We start from the raw sequence: 14,869 nt of genomic DNA, 5'->3' as shown, positions 1-14,869 counted from the left end.
GCCTGCTCCCCTTTTCAAACTAGTTACCACTACAGCTTGGGAATCGGTAACTGGTCAGTAGTTTGTAAACCGAAATTACAGTTACAAATCCTTGATACATAGGTTATTGATTAATAATTTGGAAGGGGAGCCTCAAACACTCCCCTTCCAAATTAAAAATTGGTAATAATTTTTTACCGGTCGCAAACTCAGATTTAACAGATTGAATGTTTGCCACTATTAACAACCTTTGGCTATCTGGCCCAGTGTGCTTTGTTATCTGAAAGAGACTTCTAGCTGCAGAGTCCTTACCTTTTGAATTTCCCCAGGCGTCTGACTAGATCCGTAAGATTTTTCATGAGCAGTACCCCTGCGCACTGGTAGGTGTCATCGGTTGCCTCTGTGTCCATCGTCTGCATTGTCCACACCAGAAGTGACATCGTAGCACTTATGTAGGCACCACCCAGGCTCGCTGACGTCGGTTCCTTTCTTTCTGCACCAGCCAGCGCTGATCCAGAGAAGAACTACCCCTCTGTTAATTTTCCACAGTCTTTTTTCGACGTTTTGTGTATTGAGGATGTTTTTGCGCATGTCAGGTTTTAAGCCCTGCAGCGCTGGTCACCGACTGATGTAGGTGCACCTCATTTGTTTGTGGTGTCTGGAGCGCGACCACCACATAAAGTTGTTTTCTGATTGCCGGTCCATGGTAAGCTTTGAGGGAGCAGTCGCTGAAGCTGCTAGCGGCCCAGCATGGGACTCCGCAGAAGTCGAGATCCCATTTGAGGTGAAGGCCCTAGAATTGTTCGAGGAGCCCGAAGTTCTCCTCGTTCCATTCGAAGTCCTCGGGACACTCAGGTAGGCGGCAAAAAATGAAGAGCTAGAAACGCTTTTTGACTTCTCATCTGTCGGCCGAAAAGACTAGGAGCCTTGGTCCACAGAACCTGTGCCTTGGCCATCTCCATGCCTCCCCAAATTTCTGAAGGCCGGAGCGAACCCCACCCAATTGAGCGAGTTCTATGAGGCCATGCGCCTCATATTTGGCGGTCTGACTCTGTTGCTGGGCCTTCAGACCCCAAGGGGTTAGAAGCGACCTCAACTAGGGCTCCAGCTCGTGTGGGGTCCAAGGAATGTATACTGACGTCCTGTTGGGTACCTGGTCCAAACCAAACAGAGTGACACCATCGCCCCACCCTGATGACCCAAACATCCTTATGCAGCATCCTACCCCTGAGAGCTTGGTGGTCCAAGCCTCCACCTCCCAAGTTGCTTTCTCTGCCGCTCCCCTGAATAAGGAATTTAAGAGGCTGGATTCATTTGGGAGGAAGTTTTCTTCCGCCAGCCTGGCATTGCAATCTGTGAACACTGCATGCTTTTTTGGGCTGTTATTCCCACAATTTGTGGTTTACGGTTGCGCAGGTGCTTCAACAGATCCTGAAGGAGGCCCGGGCTGCACTCACCCAAGCTATCACTGACTGGAGAGATGCAGCAAAGTTTACTATTCGACGTGGATTTGACACGGCTGACTCGTTAACCAGAGTGGTTCCCAACACACTACTCCTGACTGAGGACGACTGGCTTCTCGGGTTATGTCCAAGCTTCCCTTATGGACATGCCCTTCTATTGCACCGGTCTCTTCGGAGACGAGGCAGATTTGTGTTGAAGCATTTTAAGGATTCTTAGGCGACGGCCAGGTACTTACGCCACTCGGCGTCCCTAAGTCCACCTCAATCTGCCTTTCGCTTCTTTTGCGGCTACGGGAGGTGGCTGCCAGACATGCTAATTGTTGCTTAACCACTGTGCTGCAAAGGCTTCCAAGCCTCTGCGTGGCAGAGGGCACGATACCCACATATGTCATGGACCTCGCCGCGGTTTTTTGTTTTCGTGATTTTAGTGGGATGAGAAGTAGGGTGTTAGAGCTTCTGAGGGTCCTGTTCTGGCCAGCTTTTTTAAGTTTGGCCACCAGATATTCAGGTTTGCCTGTGTGAATCAATCAATCAATCAATGACATTTATAGAGCGCGCTACATACCCGTAGGGTCTCAAGGCGCTGGGGGTGGGGGCGGGGGTGCCGCTACTGCTCGAACAGCCAGGTCTTCAGCTTCTTCCTGAAGGAGAGGTGGTCTTGGGTCAGGCGCAGGTCGGTCGGGAGGGAGTTCCAGGTCTTGGCGGCCAGGTAGGAGAAGGACCTTCCTCCTGTAGTCGCTCTTCGGATGCGGGGGACGGCGGCGAGGGCGTGGTTGGCTGATCAGAGGTGGCGTTTGGGAGCGTAGAAGTTGACTCGGCTGTTGAGGTAGCTCGGGCCTTGGTCGTGTAGGGCTTTGTGTGCGTGGGTGAGGAGGCGGAAGGTGATTCTTTTGTTGACGGGGAGCCAGTGAAGGTCTCTCAGATGTCCGGAGATGTGGCTGGTTCGTGGGATGTCGAGGATGAGTCTGGCTGAGGCGTTCTGGATCCGCTGGAGTCTCTTCTGGAGCTTGGCGGTGGTACCGGCGTAGAGGGCATTGCCGTAGTCCAGTCGGCTGGTGACGAGGGCCTGGGTGACGGTCTTCCTGGTCTCTGTGGGGATACACCAGAAGATCTTCCGTAGCATGCGTAGGATGTTGAAGCACGCTGAGGAGACGTTGTTGACTTGCCTGGTCATGGAGAGGGAGGAGTCCAGGATGAAGCCCAGGTTGCGTGCATGGTCTGTCGGTTTGGGTGAGGTGCCCAGGGCGGGTGGCCACCAGGAGTGTCCCAGGCGGAGGGTGAGGAGCCCAGGATGAGGACCTCCGTCTTGTCCGAGTTCAGTTTCAGGCGGCTGGTCGTCATCCACTCGGCTACCTCTTTCATCCCTTCGTGCAGGTTGGCTCTGGCGGCGGCGGGGTCGTTGGTCAGGGAGAGGATCAGCTGGGTGTCGTCGGCGTAGGAGATTATGTTGAGGTTGTGCTGGCGTGCGATGGCCGCGAGGGGGCTCATGTAGACGTTGAAGAGGGTGGGGCTCAGAGATGATCCTTGAGGGACGCCGCAGATGACTTCGGAGGCCTCTGACTTGTACGGTGGTAGGCGGACTCTCTGTGTTCTTCCGTCGAGGAAGGAGATGATCCATTCCAGTGCCCTCTCCTGGATTCCGACGTTGCTGAGGCGCTGTACTAGGGTGCGGTGGCAGACAGTGTCGAATGCCGCGGAGAGGTCTAGGAGGATGAGGGCCGCTGTTTCTCCGTTGTCCATCAGGGCTCGGATGTCATCGGTGGCGGCGATGAGGGCGGTCTCGGTGCTGTGATTGGCTCGGAAGCCGGACTGTGAGGGGTCGAGGGATCCATTCGTCTCGAGGAAGGCGGCCATCTGTTTGTTGACTGTCTTCTCGATGACTTTGGCTGGAAACGGGAGGAGCGAGATGGGGCGGTAATTCTTGAGTTCGGTGGGGTCCGCTGTGGGTTTCTTGAGTAGAGCGCTGAGTTCGGCGTGCTTCCAGCTCTCAGGGAAGGTGGCGGTGTCGAAGGGCTTTGTGGGTGAGGCAGACTGTTCTGAAGTTCACCCGCAATTCTATTGGTAGCCACTTGAGTTCTTTGAGTACAGGAGATATGTGATCAAATTTCTTTATTCCCGTGGCAATTCTGGCAGCCGCGTTGAGAGTTGTTTTCAGAGGACCAAGATGTGTTTTAGTTATTCCAGAGAGGACTGCGTTTCCATAGTCCAGTCTTGACAGCACTAATGCTTGGGTAGCTTGTTTAAGATTTTTTGGCCGGATAAAAGGTTTAATTTTGTTCAGTACCTTCAGGTTGAGGAAGGCGCTCTTCGCCGAGATCTAAATGTGTTTACTTATGTCCAAATTTGAGTCCAGGGTAATGCCTAAATATTTAACAGAATCAGCCAGGGTGAGGTTCCCATTGAGCACATCAATAGCTTTTAACCATTCGACCATTTGTGGGTTCTCTTCTTTGTTCGAAATGAGGAGTAGTTCGGTTTTGTCCAGATTCAGTTTTAAGTGGTTACTTTTCAACCAAAGTTGCACTTCTCTTAGTGTTTCATTGAGACTTTGAATGTCTTTGGCTGAGGAGATTTCCAAATAAATTTGAGTATAGTCAGCATAAAGGTGGAAAGGGATGTTGGCTTTTCTGAGTAGGGTGGTGAGGGGTTCCATGTAAATGTTGAAGAGTTGAGGGGAGAGCACTGATCCTTGTGGTACTCCCCTATTGATGGGGTGGAGGTCGTACTCAAAGGTTTTGATTTTGATTCTCTGTTAGCAGTTGTGGAGGAATGAGGAGAAACATTTTAGGACCCGATCTTCGAGAGCCTTGAGGAGAAGTTTGTGGTCTACTGTGTCGAATGCTGCTGATAGGTCTAGGAGAATGAGGCGGCAGCATTGGTCTGAGTCCAATGATTTGTGGAGGTCATCTATTATGTTGAGGATCGCGGTTTCAGTGCTGCAACCTTTCCTGAATCCCCACTGATGGGAGTCGAGAAGGTTGGTGTTGTCTAGGTGTTGGGTTAGTTGTTTGAGTACACATTTTTCTAGGATTTTGGAGAGAAGAGGAAGGTTTGAGACTGATCTGAAGTTGTTTGAATCATTAATGTCTTGGCCTGGTTTTTTCAGCAATGGGGTTACTTATCCCACTTTCAGACAGTCCGGAACGATTCCGTTTTTTAGGAGCTATTAATAATCCTGCACCAGAGTTTCAGCTTTTTAGTGAGTACAGCAGGTAGAGGGTCTAAGGCATGAGATGAAGGTTTGGAGGTGGAGATAAGTTTGACTATCTTATCTTCAGGGATGGACTGGAAGAGTGTCCAGGGTGTAGTAGTGAGAGAGGGAGCGCTACCAAACACCCCACCCAGGTTGCTATAGGAAAGGGAATAAATAGTGGGTATTCCGCTTAGGATTCATTCCGGCTGGGACACAGATGGTGTGACTGATCTACACCCTTCTTCCTTCATTAACCTACATCGTTACCAGGCACGAGCTGAACTTCCCCCTCGGAGGAGAACATCAAAATCACCACAACGACGCTAGTCTTCAACCCGTTCGGTACTCCACACACACCTACAGTTCTCTTTTGTAGAAGAACACAAAATCAACATAACGGCGCGAGTCTCCAACCGAAGTGGGACATCACAAACGCCACAATGTATGTGCTCATAACCCCTTTAGTCCTGATGAAGACCCTATACTGAGGAATAACCTGCCCTTACCACAGGGGTCGAAACGTCGACAGTATCTTCTTCAACATACACGTCAAAATACAATTAGCCATAGATGGCTCCTGTGTAATGTTTATTTAGGGAACCTTGTGATCTATTTAAGACTGGAAATGTTCTTAGATTGATGTAGAATTGTTCACAGGACACAATTCCTTTTCTTTGTCCCTTCACCTATTCCAATCACACCCTACCCTACTTGTTCAAACCCCTTTCTTTGACACCCACGGAGCACTATATTAAGTGATTACTATATGAACTATGGTGGTAATTTGATGAAATGAGATATTTAACATGGGAATGTAATTGATATCATTGCATACAGCTGAATTAAAATTCAGTCTCATAAATCTCCTCAGTCTTGTGTACCACTTTAAGCATCCATTGCTGAAATTGTGCTATGAAATGTTATGTAGCCGACCACTTTTTTGTAATTGCTATAGGAAAGGGGGTGCAATTGGTGCAGAGAGATTGCTCGATCTTGGAGATCTTATCATTGAAGAAGTTGGCGAAGTTGGCGCACCGTTCTTTGGATGCCGGCCGTAGGGACGTATCCGGTTTGGAGGTTTGGCGTCTGATTATATTAAAGAGCTCTTTGGGTCTGTTCTTTGCGCTATCCAGTGCGGAGCGAAAATACATGGATTTTTTTGTTCTTTATATGACTGTTGTATTTCTTCCGGACAGTTCTAAGTTGGTCGCGATGAATGGTGGTGGGCATGGTCCTCCAGCGTCTTTCTGTGGCTCTTAGTTGCCTCCTTTCATCATTGATGTCCGAGTCGAACCATGATCTGGACGGAATAGGACATTTTTTTTTGTTTCAAGGGTGCAGGTTGGTCAAGCAAGGTTACCATATACGAGTTATAGAGCGAGGTGAGATCAGTTGTGGAGAGCTCAATGTCGCTAGGAAGGAGCAAATTTAGCCTCTCTTCCATGACATCCAGGGGAATCTGGGTGATATTTCTGGACCATTTGGGGGGGTCATAACCAGGAGGCAGGGATAGAACTCTTTGGTTGATGTGGAATAAGATTGTTGTGATCAGACCAGTCAACTGGAAGAATGTTGTCGATCGTGATTGCTTCCCGGTGAGCAATGATGGCATCTAAGGTTGCTCCTTTGTTGTGAGTTTCTATTATATACAGTGTTGGGAGAGATTGTTGTCACAGAGGAGGTTATTGAGAGATTGAATTACAGAGTTGTTGGTTTCATTCCAGCGTACGTTGAGATCACCCAGGATTAGGTAGTTAGTGTCTTGAAGTGCGCAATGGGCAATCCGGTTGGATAAGTGTTCCCCAAATGTGGGGGTGTTGCCTGGAGGGTGATAGAGAAGGGGACAGACTAATGGGCTGTTGTCCTTGGTCTTGATGACAGAAAGACATTCAAAGGAGCTCTACTTGCAGGAGTCAGTTACAGCGATGTCTACGTCGTCCTTCTGGATGATGGCTACACCTCCACCTCGTTGATCTTTTCTAGCTTTGTTGACGATGGTGAAACCTGGGGACACAAGCATATCTAAACAAGGAGGGGAGATCACATTTAGCCATGTCTCTGTGATGAACGCAATGTCTAGATTATGAGAGAGGATGGCTTCTGCTAATTCCGTTGCACGTTTGGGAGCTGATCTACAGTTAATGAGCAGGCAGTTAGTGGATAGTTTCTTTTTGCTAGGATACATTCCTGATGGGGCCCTATGTATGGAGGAGATTGAGGGCAGGGGTCTTGTTGCTTTTGAGGGGGGTATTCTCTTCTGAAGCCTGTGATCACTTGGATATTGGATTTACGGGAGGCTGTGGGAGGAGAGTCTTATGTGGAGGCTAAGTCCGCTGCTTCTCCCGCGGACATTGCTGCTTTGGTCCTAGAAGGTCTTTGCGTCTGGGTTACAACATCCTTAATTGGGGGACTCTGTAGCCTGGACACGGGGGATTTGATTCTAGTGAGGGTCTGTAACGGGATCTCAGCGTCGTTTTTTTGTGGGCCTCTGGAGCCAGTTTTCAAGAGCGGAAGAGGGCCCGGAATGGGGTTTTAGGAGGTTAGAGTTGGTTGGTGGAGAGGTCCTGGTATGGGATTGCTGGGGCATTCTAGCCTTGTCTAGGTTGATGAGGATTTTGTCAAGGCCTCTGAATATTATTTCTAACTGACTCTCTAATAGGGTCAGCCGGTGCATTATGTGTTCCGGGGCATGGGGCATGCAGTTGTGGGTAGAGACGGCCCTTGAGGTGGGGGGCAAGATCGAATTGTGGGGTCCAATGCTAATTGGGTCGCCCAGACTGCCACTGGTTACGACCCTCAGTAGGGGTAGAGTCGAGAGCTCTTCCTCAGTGGTTCAGCAGAAGTGAAAAGTGGGCCAGTAGACCAAGCTCGTGGGATGGTGATGGGGTGTAGGGGAGGGTGAGTCTGAGGGGGTCAGATCTACCTCAAAAGATTGACGGTCGAGATTAGTAGGAACGGAGGAGTGGGAAGTGCTTCTAGCGGGAGGCTCAATGGTCTCACCAGGGGAGTGGGAGTGGGTCTTTCCATCCCGGGGAAGGGGGTTGGGGCGGAGCAGATCGAAGGGAGTTAGTTGTGGTTGCTATTCCTGCTACTTTCTGGTTCCCACAAAGGACAATGTCTTCATCCTATCCTCTATTTCCGAACTCTCAATCTGTTCTTCAAGAAGGATAAATTCAAAATGCTTACGTTGGCTCAGGTATGGTCTGTCCTGAATCCAGGAGACTGTATGGTAGCATTGAACTTGCAGGATGCCTATTGTCATATTTCCATCTGAGCTATATGCAGTTTACAGTCTGTCATAAGCGCTTTCAGTTTACTGTGCTCCCTTCGACCTTACCGGCGGCCCTCAGGTGTTCATCAAGGTGATAGTGGCGGTTGAAGCTCATCTGCGGAGATCATTGGTGCTAGTCTTCCCCTATCTTGAGGACTCTTTGTTGAGGACAGGCTCGACCGCAAACTGTCTTCTTCCACCTCCAGACTATGGCAATCCTTCTGCACTCGCTGGAGTTCATTATTATTGTGCCAAAGTCACACCTGAATGCCTCTCAGATGCTCTCATTCATTGTACCTGTTCTGGACGACGAGGCCAGGATATTCCAGCTATGATACCAATATTTCAGCTTCTATCCAGCGATTGACTCTGAGGCTGCTGGGCCTTACGGCTTCCTGCTTCATGCTCAATCAGTCAATCAATCAAGGGAATTATAAGGGCACTACTCACACGTGAGGGTCTCAAGGCGCTGGTAACACATGTCAGATTGCCCATGCAGGCTCTACAGTGGGACCTGAAGTTCTAATGGGCGCAGCATCAAAGTAATCTCTCCCACCTAGTCCTGATCTGGGAGGGGACTGGGAAGGATTTGCAGTGGTGTTTAATGAACCACGATTGGGTCAGAGGCAGACCATTCTCCCTTCCCCAACCAGATCTCACAGTAGTGACAGATGCATCACTCCTAGGATGGGGCGCCATCTGGGAGAGGTGGGGATCAGAGGAGTCTGGTCTCTGGCGGAATCCGGACTCCACATCCGCATGCTGGAGCTCTGGGTGATCCGACTGGCATTGAAAGCCTTTTTACCCTCCATCAAGGGAAGACTGGTGCAAGTGTCCACGGACAACACCACTGCCATGTGGTACTGCAAGAAACAGGGCGGGTTGGGGACATGGGCCCTTTGTCAAGAGGCCCTGCATCTCTGGACATGGCAGGAACACCAGGGCATATCTCTGGGGGTTTAACATCTGACATGTTCTCTTAACGCCAGAGTGGACCAACTCAGCTGATGAGGCCTAGCAGGTCACAAGTGGCATTTCGATCTGTATATGGCGCAATGTCTCTTTCAGCAGTGGGGAGAGCCTTGGTCAGATCTGTTCTCCACACACGAGAACGCAGTTGTTTTGCACTCTGTGGTTTCCATGGCGGCACTCGCTGTGAGACTCTCCATGTCAAGTGGAGCTCAATCTTCCTGTACTACTTTCTGCCCATACCAGTCCTACCCATAGTTCTTGAGAAGATCAAGGACGACCAGGACCAAGTCATCCATGTGGCTCTGGACTGGGTATAGGGAGTCGGGTATCCTGAGCTTCTGATCATGGCTATCGATCCTCTCCAACCGAATCTGTCCATCCTCTGCCTTCTTGCAGGGATATTGAGTGACAACAGTTGACAGCTTTGGACTTCCCTTTGAAGCCAGGCGTCACCACACCAAGACGGTGCACGTTTGTCATTGGAAAAAAATTGTAGCAATGTGTTCAGAAAAATCTGTTGATTTCAGTTCTGCCTCTCTTTCAGAGGTTCTGCTTTTCATTCTTTCTCTTGCCCAGCAGGGCTCTGCTCTGGGCACTCTTAAGGGCTATCTATCTGCCATTTCTGCCTTCATCCGGTTGCCTGATCAACCATCTTTGTTTAAGTCCTCTATTGTATATAGGTTCCTCAAGGGTTTTACTCATCTCTTCCCTTCTTCGCCATTCATTATTCCTCAGTGGGACCTTAATTTGGTTTAACTTTTTTGATGTGCTCTCCTTTCAAGCATCTCCACATTTGTCCACTCAAGCGCTCTCACCTTGAAAATAACCTATCTTGGTGCAATTACGTCTGCCCGCAAGGTAAGTGAGATGCAGATCTTATCATCTAAACCTCCTTACCTCTCAGTCTATTCTGACAAGGTGGTGGTTCCTTTCTACCAAAAGTGCTCACGCATTTTCGTATAGACCAATTTATCACCATGCCTACTTTTTCTGCTCTTTCACTGTCATCTAAGGAAGAAGTGCGACTCCACTGTCTGGTCCCAAAAAAAGAGAGATGTCGTTCTACCTTGACTGCACACAAGAGTTCTGGGTGGTCGACTAACTCTTCGTGGGGTATGTTGCTGCAAAGAAAGGTCGGGCAGTGCAGAAGCAAACCATTTCCAGATGGGTCATGCTCTCTATCAAAATCTGCTACGCACTGGCCAAGAAGCAACCTCCTGAAGGTTTTAGAGCTCATTCCACCAGAGCTAAAACTGTGACCACGGCGTTAGCTTGTGGAGTTCTGGTCCTGGACATCTGTCAGGCAGCAACGTGGGCTTCCCTGCACACCCTTACCAAACACTATTGCCTGGCCAGTCTGGTCCACAGGGATGTGCACTTTGCCCGTTCAGTCCTGCCGGATTTTCACGTTGGAAATTAGTTTGCAGACTCTCCTCCGGGGATGGTATTGCTTGAGTATCTATTTAAAAGGTAAGGAGTCTGGGGCCAGAAGTCTCTACACAGATGAACAAGTTATTTACCTTCGATAACTCCTTATCTGGTCTAGACTGTATCTAGCTGTAGATTCATTACTTACTATATCATCAGTGCTTTGGGAACGGATTTCAAGGGACAGGGATGACCCCTTTCAGGATTCTAGTTTTGACACACCAGTGGTCAGTGTTCTTCATGGACCAGCATTTCTTGTGTGGAAAGTTGTGAAAAGAAACTGACATCATTGCACATGGGTGGTGCCTATATAGGTACCTCAATGTTCCCTCTGGCACGGAAGACACTGACGACGAACACGGAGCCGATCAACGCCACCTACAAGGGTACTGCTCAGGAAAAATATTCTAGATCCAGTCGGACGCCTGTAGAAATTCAATAAGTAAGGAATCTGCAGCTATATATATTCTCTACCAGATAAGGCATTACCGAAGGTAGGTTACTTGTTCTTTAGGGCCGGGTAGACCTTTTATTCCAATGGGCCATTCCCTGATGGGCTGGCTCTCTAGAAGGCCATTTTTGAAAGTCCAGGTTACTCCTGGTACCTCTGTCCCTTTCCCCTGCTTCATGCATTTGCCTGTCAATTAGCGTGGCAAATGGAAACACCGCTTAAGAGAGGAGTTTGAAAGTTACTGTTATTCCTTAAGTTGCACTATTAAATGTAACAGTTTGCTGGTTTGAACTGACATTTTATCATTTGTTTCCCTTAACTATCCATTTCCTGTCAATTGTATTACTGAAAACCAAGAATTTACCAGGGCCCCCACTCTGCGCTATTTTTGTAAAACATCTGGTGCATTGTGGTTAATCCTCCTTCTCCCTGAGCAGTATGTACAAGTGTACTCAGTTTTCCCTCTCTGATCTGCTGCTGCTGCTGACACGAACCACACAGGTCTGGAAAAAGCCAGTGGCCAGATTTATACAGTAGCAAACGGCCTTTTGTACTACTAGGGGGACACAGTAAATTACTCCATCAGCCTAGTGGAGGGACCTAGTGGAGTGGAGCAGATTTATAAATGACTCCAAGCTGGCGATCATTTATAACGTATTGGCAGGAATCAGTGTCCGTCTATTCCTGTCAATGCATTTCGCAGTTTGGTGCAGGGCTCTGTCAGCAGGACAGACACCGGCACCAACCACATTCCTTTTTTTATTTTCATAAAGACAATCCCAAAACGGGATTTTCTTTTTGAGAATGGAAGAGAAAATGCTCCCCGCGTGATATGAGTGCTCTCCGTGGCATGGGACGATTTAGCAGTATTCACTGCCTCTTTCCACCAGGGTTTTCCTAGTGGTGACCGGCAGTGAAAACCGCCTTCAGATTCCACCCATCCAAATTAGATGGGCAGAAATAGAAGTCCACCGTCGACAAGGCTGTCGGAGGGATTTAAACACAGCAGAGACGGAGTAGTCTCCGCTGCGATTAAACCTATGGTCTGTCCACTATTACATTTGGTGGGAGGCCCACTATCTTGACGGTGTGTATGCTCTGTCGCAGTTGCGACGGCGTATACACACCGCCAAGATTTAAATTGGCCTCTAATCTGTAAAGTTCAGACTGATCCACTCTGATAACTCGTACTGTCTGGCCAGGAAACTGAACACCGCTGACGGCATCCGTAAACTTTGGAGCTCGGACTCTTTACTACTGGAAACGCCATCTTAAAAAAAAAAAAAAAAACTACTTCCAGCCAATCTTTTTCTGGATGCACAACACAGTATGAAGCCTGCTTTGCTCCCTCCTGCCATTTATACTATTGCACCTCTGTCTGTTTTTCGAAAAGGAGTTAAGACGTTTTCTATTCATCCACCATTTCACACCATAGGCCCTCTAGACAGTGATCTATCCTAAAGATGTCGGTGACTACTGTTTTGTTACAATGTTGATCTTTAAATAAAACTTGCTCTTTTGCAACGAGTCAATCCACCTGCATTTTAGACACTTGCTGTCTCAACCTCTTATATTTTAAATTCATAGTGTCTCATATATTTAGTTAGTGGTTATTCAGTTGTCTTTTGATGTACTGCTTTTCCTTTCTAGCTTTTGATCGTGCACAATGTAAACCACTGTGACGCTCTGGGACTGATATGTGCTATTTCATTCCCTAACCCAACTTTGTGGAAACTAATGGAAAATGTGACGGTGTTTATTTTTCTAATGTATGTAGTGCTGCAGGTTGACGTATGCGCTCCTGTCCACTTAAAACCTTCCCTAAGCACCAATATTTATAGCACAAGGCACCAAACTTCTACCAGGAAGGAGTACCGCAGAATTCGAGTCGGCACGAGGATCAGCACATAAGCTTTCGAGGAAAGCATTTTCCTGCTGGTCCACATATTGTTTATGAACAGAGTAAGTCTGTGGTTTCTTCGATTTCTAAGAAAGTCAGAAGTGCTGAAGCTGCCAAGCTGTGTAGCTTCTCGTAGCAGCGGTGTGAGGTGACGGCTTCAGCTGGTCTGGGAACTGTTTATTATTGAGATGAGTGGGAAACCTTCCCAGGTGATGTGGACACATTACTCGGAATTTGGCGCCTATTGCTTTATTCCACCCAGAAACGTTCCTCGATAGCTACCAGGTGAAATCACCGGTTTACAAACCTGTGTTCTACACTTCAGAAGAAACGACTCGGAAATGTTTTGAATGGAAGCAGTTGAGTCCCAGCTAGCCCCCCCTCCCCTCCCTGCCCCCGAGGTCTGCAGCCTACCTACTTGGACATCCCTGAAGAATGTGGCACCAAAAACATCCCGGTATAAATATTATTTAGTGAATTGTTTGAAGCTGATGTAGACCCGTATGTAAACAAAGTGCTCCCATACATAGAAATCTGTATGGTATTTGTGCTCACCTAATAGGTGTGTGTGCTAAAATGGGTGGAAGGAACAGTAGTGTCCGTTCTTAGCCCATGCCTAACCTCAAGGGGTAAAACACCAGTACACAGTTGATGCCGGTGGAATCTTCCACTTCCCAGTACATGCTTGTATTGTGTCTTGAATGCTTCTATCGCAAGACCTCATTACATGATCACCAAGAAGCAAGACATTAACGAAACATGTGATTGGCTTGGTAAGCTGGAAACATTTCACTCTTTGTGATGGTGGTACTGGTTCTAGTCCGCATCCGTTGTTTCTCGGTTTTGCTGAAGTTTTGACTTGATTTAGGCTTGCCCCTGGAAAGAAGCTTCAGGAGTAGGATGTTTCAGTGCTGGCTGTTTTGTTAAGATAACACGTGGATTGTTGACTAGGAAAAACATCTTGTGCTAGTGTCCAAGGTTTCTGGATATTTCGGAATGGTGAATGCTAATATAGGAAGAGCGAAAGTGGGTCCAGGGAGGGAGTCTCATCTAAAGCCAAACGTTGTCCTCCTTCCTCTTTTTGCTGTCCTTTTTTCTATGCAAGTGTTTTTTTGGGGCTGTTGTCATTGGGACTGAATACCAAATGTTTTCCTAGAAATAGGTCTACTACATGGATTTTAGTGGAGGATTGCACAATGAACTGAAGAGAGGGTTGTCCAATGTATACTCCATCTTCTCGGGCCCTTTTGCTTTTGGACGAGATCGGTTTTACTTTCCACCTCTTTATTTTATTGCAGTTGATGTCTCATTAGAAGTTCCCAAATTCAACCAACATGTGAAACCTTGACCCTTTGGCGGCTAGGGTTGAGGAGCTCCTGTTTTTGGGTCTCTGCTAGGGTGTGGTGTTGATGGGAAGTTTCAGAGTTCTGGGGGAGGTGTGCTGTCTAAAACTCTACTCTAATTTCAGACAAGATTCTGTGACATACATTCTTGCCTGGGGCCAGTGTCGGACTGGGACAGAAAACGTGCCCAGATGCCAAAGTAAAAGTGGCCCTATTAGTATACCAGAATGATTACAAAAAAAAGTGGCCTATGTTTACAAATTGTTTTAAGCTTGCATTTTGCAAGGTATGAAAGACTGAATAGAGTTCAGTTGTTGCAGGCTATATTTGTTTTAATATCAGGCAAATCAATAGCAAAAATCAGCCCAACTCACCATAAAACAGGACCACAAACATCCCAAAAAACCAGTCGCAGCCGGCATGACTCTGGGTGGGGGCGGTTGTGCGGGGACGCGGGGGCTTTAATCTAATATTAAAACGTACCTTCGCCTCTGGTCCTGCGTCACATTTTCTCTCTCTGCTCCTAACAGGAAGCAGGCAGTCTTCCTCTCCTAAGCCAATCACAACACTGCAATGGCAGCTTTGTGTTTGGCTGGGAATGCCGACCCCCACAGGCATCTATGGGAGGCTGTTTCCTCCATGAAGGCTGCATGCAGCCTACATGGAGAAAAGGGAGTGTGTGCGTGACTGGTTTGGTCAGCCCAGGGGCCGACCAAACCAGTCAGCGCCCACAACAGTGGGCAAGCCACTCCTCCCCTGCCTGGAGCAGGACCGCCCACCAGCCCGCCCCAACCAACGCAGTGCGAGAAGCAGAAACATAAAATTGTGTTCATAATACCATTTTATGTTTCTGCTTCTCGCACTGCGAG

This window comes from Lissotriton vulgaris, chromosome 2_1, assembly GCF_964263255.1.
Source record: "Lissotriton vulgaris chromosome 2_1, aLisVul1.2, whole genome shotgun sequence".
NCBI lineage: Eukaryota > Metazoa > Chordata > Amphibia > Caudata > Salamandridae > Lissotriton > Lissotriton vulgaris.
Note: the sequence above shows the minus strand (reverse complement) of the source record.